Below are 7,380 nucleotides of genomic sequence, written 5' to 3' on the forward strand. Positions count from 1 at the left end.
TGCTTTATTATCAAACTTTAATGCCATCTGTAAATATGCATAAAATTGTTAAATTACGTTTTCCTCAAAAGTGAGTTTCCAAGTTGATCATCTTTCAAAGCAGAGTTACTTTCCCATTGTTTCCTCAAATGCAGTGTATGATATACCATGCTGTAGCTCTGGGTCTCTACTTTTATCCAATGTAAAAAACAGAAGTTCAAATTTGGCTAAATAAGACTGATTCCAGGTGGGGAGTCACATATATGATCTATACTTGTCACATAGGTTTCTAACTTATGGGAGGCACAAATTGTGACATGGGGGAGGGGAATGGACAGATATATGCAAATTGAATAATGTAGTATGGTAACACTTTTTTAACACCAATCGTTATAACACATTAAGACACGGTCATAACCATGTCATAATATGTCACAACAGCTGAAGTAACCTATCACAACATTGTCATAAGACTGTCATCATTAGGGGGAGACATATATTTAGATTTGTTGTGACATATATTGCAATATTTTATGGCTGGTTATGAACCCTACATAAGAGTGTCAAAGCCCACAAATCCTACCACACAAGGCAAAACCGTTCCATTCTACTTGTAAATAGTATCTTATCTTGTTATGGCTGCAGAGGGCGTATTGAAAAACTGGAAAATATGTGCCCATTTTCAAATGGCCTCTTACTCAATTTTTGCTCGTACAATATGCATATTATTATTAGTATTGGATAGAAAACACTGTCTAGTTTCTAAAACAGGTTTAATTATTTCTCTAAGTGAAACATAACTCTTTTTACAGCCCATTTTCTATCCAAAAGTGAAATTTCCAAGAAGCTATGTCTCTCTTCAAGATACTCTCTATAAAAGGCCTTGGCACTTAGGACTGTAGAAACACGTCACACGCCTTCCCCTGTGTGTCATGCGGAAGTGAGAGAAGAAATGACTTGATTATCTCTGTCAGGGACTGAAAACAACATCTTGGAGTCAGAAGTGCGCACTTAATTTTTTTTTCTGGGCGCGAAGTAGGAACTGGACTGCGCTCCTGGAAAACCCTCGTTATAGGTGAATATGACCTCCGGCTTCGATTTTATTTGATACATGTCACAATATCATCCTAAAGTATGTTTTTTCAATATACTTTAATTATATTATTGAAATTTATTCTGGACTTTAGACGTGATGCGACGCAAGAATTTTGTCAAGACGGAGAGGTTAGCACGGCATGGCCAGTGTGCATGCTAATTCAAGAGGGACATCGTTCGTTCTGGGTCCAAATGAAGACGGTTCTGAACAAAGGACCCTTTGGAGAACATTCTGATGGAAAATCAACAAAGATAAGGACCCAATTTGGGATGCTTTTTCATATATCTGTCGAACTGTGCTATCGCTAGCGTTTGACTAGAATCAATGCTGCTGTGTGTTAGCTATTGTAGTAAGCTAATATAACGATATATTGTGTTTTCGCTGTAAAACACTTCAGAAATCGGAAATATTGTCTGTATTCACAAGATCTTTCTCTTTCATTAGCTATCCACCATATATTTTTCTGAAATGATTTATGATGAGTAATAAGGTAGTTGACGTTGGTGTCTATTTTCTCTGGCTACTCCCGTGCGATTTCTGACTGTAGCTATGATGGTAGCAGTAATGTAAAACTGATTTATAGCTAAAATATGCAATTTTTTTGAACAAAACATAGATTTATTGTGTAACATGTTATAGGACTGTCATCTGAGGTAGTTTTTTCTAGGTTATTTAGGTTCGTTCTAGGTTAGATAGGTTGGCTTGTGCATGCTACTTGCATCCTACTTGTGCTGTGAAAAATGTCTGTCCTCTTTTTTATTTGGTGGTGAGCTAACATAAATATATGTGGTGTTTTCTCTGTAAAACATTTAAAAAATCGGACATGTTGGCTGGATTGACAAGATGTTTATCTTTCAAATGCTGTATTGGACTTGTTAATGTGTGAAAGTTAAATATTTAAAAAAAATAGATTTTGAATTTCGCGCCCTGCATTTGAGCTGGATGTTGTCATAGGTGTACCGGCGTCGGGCTGCAGCCATAACAGGTTAAATAACAGTTCTTCAAATCGGCCATTTTATTACCATTGTAATTGTACACACATTGATGTCAAACATGTGCCTAGCCCAATGCTCTTTCACTGATATTTGGGATGAATTCAGAAACAGGACAGAACACACCTGTCATGACGTTGCCCTGTTAGTGAGGTTTATGACCCCCCATAAATACCTTTCTCCCTTTTCTCTCTCTACTCTACAGAATGGACTCTTGGAAAGCCCTTTGTTAACTTCTTATGGCTGGGGGCAGTATTGAGTAGCTTGGATGAATAAGGTGAAATATGAATATTAAATATGAAACTATTTGTGAAAAGAAGAAATATTTCTTTTTTCAAAATTAGAGAATTGTTTTCATAAGTAAACTATGCTTGCTCAGTGGCCATGGTCAAGTGAACAGACATTGGTTAAGAACTATGAAACACGCCCTTCTCTCCCCTACTACAAAAGCCTGTAGGTGAAAGTCAACCTTGTGTTCCCGACGATGTGAGGACTGGTGTCCATACGTTCAAAAGGGCTAATTTCAACGTGGAGGTGACGATCACCACGCTGGAAGGATACAATTTGACTACACCAGCCAGAATACAGCACGAGCTGAGTATGGCAATTTGGTATGAACATTGAACTCTTATTCACAAAGAAGTTACACATCCTAGACGTCGAGTTATCAGCAGCAGCTGTACAAGTGCGTGGCCTAGGAAAGGACGGACAATCTCGTCAAAACGACAGGGTACTACAACGTATCCGTTCTACCACACGACGACAGACTACAATGTATCCGCCCTACGACTAGAAATATTCTTCAAAGGACAAGGGAGATCGCTGCTGGGCAACCCAGCCTTCCATCTTCGACCAATCTATTGAAGCGTAGCTCAGAGTAAATATATTTCTTGCATTTTCCTTCCCCGAATGGGCGGTTATTAGAATGCATAAGACTCTGTATTTACGATAGCATACCTTTATAAGGTCCGATAGTGACCCCATCCTTTAAGATGCTGCATTTCCAATAGCTTAGCTTCATAAGGTCTAACTGCCGGCATTAACATTAGCTAATTTAGCGCTAGACTCTAGCTAGCCCACCATAACCAACTAGTTGTTGTTATGGGTTTTTGTTACATTTAATACATAAGCCTCTTCAATAATTTGTTTGTACAATTAGCACTGTATACAAAGTATAGAGTGAATCAGATGTACTGTTGTTCCCTCAGCAAGGCATGGTTGTATTTAGTAGTTTTGCACAACACCATCTTTAGTGACAGGGTAGCTAACGTTAGCTAAAGAAACACTAACTAGATGGTAGCGAACGTTAGCTAAAGAAACACTAACTAGATGGTAGCGAACGTTAGCTAAAGAAACACTAACTAGATGGTAGCGAACGTTAGCTAAAGAAACACTAACTAGATGGTAGCTAACTGTTAGCGAGATAGCTAGGTAGTGACATGAACAGTTTCGAACTAGCTTTAGCTACTTTATAAAAACGGGATCATAATGTATTTGAGAATCTGTGAAAGTGTTTGCTGTTGCCATAATGTATTTGGTAAGCAGTTTTAGTTTTCAGCTTCCTTTAGTGGTGTCACTGCCTTGTAGCATACTCTATTCTGATTTCTGTTCTTTACTTGTATATTTCAGAGAAAGTAACGCATCTGCTGCGTCCAGGAGTGAAAGTGAAGACCTTGAGGGAGGCTGCAGAAACAAATGTCAAATGATAGGAAACTTCTTGGCAGGGTGAAAAAACTAAATTATTGTAATGAATTCTTTACAGTCATGTTTTTTTTTCATCATATTTTGTATAACCTGTAGAAAACACATTTCATGACTGTCTTGAAGCGTTCTGACCATCCTGTGTCACTTTACTTGGACTAAGAAAATACACATTATGACACTGTCAAGAAGCATTATAACCATCATAATCATATAAGCCAGTTATGCCTATCACAAACATGACCTTATGTCAGTCATCAGTCACAGAGAGGGTGTCCTGAAATCTACTCCAGCATTCATCCCAGTTATCGGCATCAGAGCACTGGAGTAGGTTCATGTCTGACATACATGTGTGTGCAATTACAATGACAATGCAATAGGGTCTATTTCGTAAAATGTTATATAACATAAACATACTGTTGACACGTAGGCTATGGTGTAATGGAATGATTTGCCTTGCGTGGTAGGTTTTGTTGGTTATGTAGGTGTTATGTAGGTGTTATGTAGGTGTTATGTAGGTGTTATGTAGGTGTTATGTAGGTGTTATGTAGGTGTTATGTAGGTGTTATGTAGGTGTTATGTAGGTGTCATAACCAGCCATAAAATAATGCAACAAATGTCACAGGTCTACTGTACATATGTGCCATGACAGTGTTATGCCCATATTATGACAGGTTATGACAAGTTATGTCAGCTGCTATGTCATATTATGGTATGTCATTATGTAGTGTTGTGGTGTCTCCCTTATTTAGTGGTGTCGTGTCTCTCTTTGTGTAGTGTTGTGGTGTCTCCCTTATTTGGTGGTGTCGTGTCTCTCTTTATGTTGTGTTGTGGTGTCTCTCTGTATGTAGTGTTGTGGTGTCTCTCTGTATGTAGTGTTGTGGTGTCTCTCTTTATGTTGTGTTGTGGTGTCTCTCTGTATGTAGTGTTGTGGTGTCTCTCTGTATGTAGTGTTGTGGTGTCTCTCTTTATGTAGTGTTGTGGTGTCTCTCTTTATGTTGTGTTGTGGTGTCTCTCTTTATGTAGTGTTGTGGTGTCTCTCTTATTTGGTGGTGTCGTGTCTCTCTTTATGTTGTGTTGTGGTGTCTCTCTGTATGTAGTGTTGTGGTGTCTCTCTGTATGTTGTGTTGTGGTGTCTCTCTTTATGTAGTGTTGTGGTGTCTCTCTGTATGTAGTGTTGTGGTGTCTCTCTTTATGTTGTTTTGTGGTGTTTCTCTTTATGTAGTGTTGTGGTGTCTCTCTGTATGTAGTGTTGTGGTGTCTCTCTTTATGTAGTGTTGTGGTGTCTCTCTGTATGTAGTGTTGTGGTGTCTCTCTTTATGTAGTGTTGTGGTGTCTCTCTTTATGTTGTGTTGTGGTGTCTCTCTGTATGTAGTGTTGTGGTGTTTCTCTTTCTGTAGTGTTGTGGTGTCTCTCTGTATGTTGTGTTGTGGTGTCTCTCTGTATGTAGTGTTGTGTTGTCTCTCTGTATGTAGTGTTGTGGTGTCTCTCTGTATGTAGTGTTGTGGTGTCTCTCTGTATGTAGTGGTGTCGTGTCTCTCTTTATGTTGTGTTGTGGTGTCTCTCTGTATGTAGTGTTGTGGTGTCTCTCTGTATGTAGTGTTGTGGTGTCTCTCTGTATGTAGTGGTGTCGTGTCTCTCTTTATGTTGTGTTGTGGTGTCTCTCTGTATGTAGTGTTGTGGTGTCTCTCTGTATGTAGTGGTGTCGTGTCTCTCTTTATGTAGTGTTGTGGTGTCTCTCTGTATGTAGTGTTGTGGTGTCTCTCTTTATGTTGTGTTGTGGTGCCTCTCTTTATGTAGTGTTGTGGTGTCTCTCTTTATGTAGTGTTGTGGTGTCTCTCTTTGTGTAGTGTTGTGGTGTCTCTCTGTATGTAGTGTTGTGGTGTCTCTCTGTATGTAGTGTTGTGGTGTCTCTCTTTATGTAGTGTTGTGGTGTCTCTCTTTATGTAGTGTTGTGGTGTCTCTCTTTATGTAGTGTTGTGGTGTCTCTCTGTATGTAGTGTTGTGGTGTCTCTCTGTATGTAGTGTTGTGGTGTCTCTCTTTATGTTGTTTTGTGGTGTCTCTCTGTATGTAGTGTTGTGGTGTCTCTCTGTATGTAGTGTTGTGGTGTCTCTCTTTATGTTGTTTTGTGGTGTCTCTCTTTATGTTGTTTTGTGGTGTCTCTCTGTATGTAGTGTTGTGGTGTCTCTCTGTATGTAGTGGTGTGGTGTCTCTCTTTATGTTGTGTTGTGGAGTCTCTCTGTATGTAGTGTTGTGGTGTCTCTCTTTATGTTGTTTTGTGGTGTCTCTCTGTATGTAGTGTTGTGGTGTCTCTCTGTATGTAGTGGTGTGGTGTCTCTATTTACATAGTGTTGTGGTGTCTCTATGTAGTGGTGGGGTGTCTCATTTTATGTAGTGTTTTTGTATATGTCTTTATGTAGTGTGGTTGTGTCTCTCTGTATGTAGTGTCATGGTGTCTCTCTTTGCGTGGTGTTATGGTGTCTCTCGTATTTAGTGGTGTGGCGGTGTCTCTCTTTATGTGGTGTCTCTCGTTATGTAATGTTGTGGTGTCTTTATGTGTTTTTTTTGGTGTCTCAATGTAGTTTTGTGGTGTCTCTCTTTATGTAGTGTCTATCTTTATATAGTGTTGTGGTGTCCCAATGTAGTGTTGTGGTGCCTCTTATGTAGTGTTGTGGTGTCTCTCTTCATGTAATGTTTTGGTGTCTCTCTTTATGTGGTGTCATGGTGCCTCTCTTTATGGAGTATTGTGTTGACTCTCTGTATGTAGTGTAGTCACTTATGTAGTGGTGTGGTGTCTCTATGTTGTGATGTGGTGTCTCTCTTATTTAGTGTTTTGGTGTCTCTCTTTCTGTAGTGTTGTGTTGTCTCTTTTTATGTGGTGTTGTGTTGTCTCTCTTTATTTAGTGTTGTGTTCTCTCTTTATTTAGTGTTGTGGTGTCTCTCTTTATGTTGTGGTGTTGTGCATCCCTCTGTATAGTGTTGTGGTGTCTCTCTTCATACAGTGTTTTGGTGTCACTCTTTATGTAGTGTGTTGGTGTCTCTCTTTCTGTAGTGTTGTGGTGTCTCTCTTATTTAGTGTTTTGGTGTCACTCTTATTTAGTTGTGTGGTCTCTCTCTCTTTATGTTGTGGTGTTGTGCATCTCTCTGTATAGTGTTGTGGTATCTCTCTTTATGTAGTGTTGTGGTGTCTCTCTTGTCGTGATGTGTGTTTTGTCTTACAATTTTAATCCCATCCCTTGTACCCGCAGAAAGCCTTTTGCCTCTTGGCAGGCCGCAATTTGAGAATGGAAATGTGTATTTAATTGACTTGTCTAGTTAAATAAAGGTTAAATAAATAATCATCACCACCATCTTGGCTGTTGTTATTATCAATGCCATCTTGGCTGTTGTGATTACTACCCATATCTTGGCTGTTGTTATCGTGACCACCATCTTGGCAGTTGTTATCATCACTGCCATCTTGGCTGTTGTTATCATCACTGCCATCTTGGCTGTTGTTATCATCACTGCCATCTTGGCTGTTGTTATCATCACTGCCATCTTGGCTGTTGTTATCATCACTGCCATCTTGGCTGTTGTTATCATCACTGCCATCTTGGCTGTTGTTATCA

This window comes from Salvelinus alpinus, chromosome 21 (assembly GCF_045679555.1).
Source record: "Salvelinus alpinus chromosome 21, SLU_Salpinus.1, whole genome shotgun sequence".
NCBI lineage: Eukaryota > Metazoa > Chordata > Actinopteri > Salmoniformes > Salmonidae > Salvelinus > Salvelinus alpinus.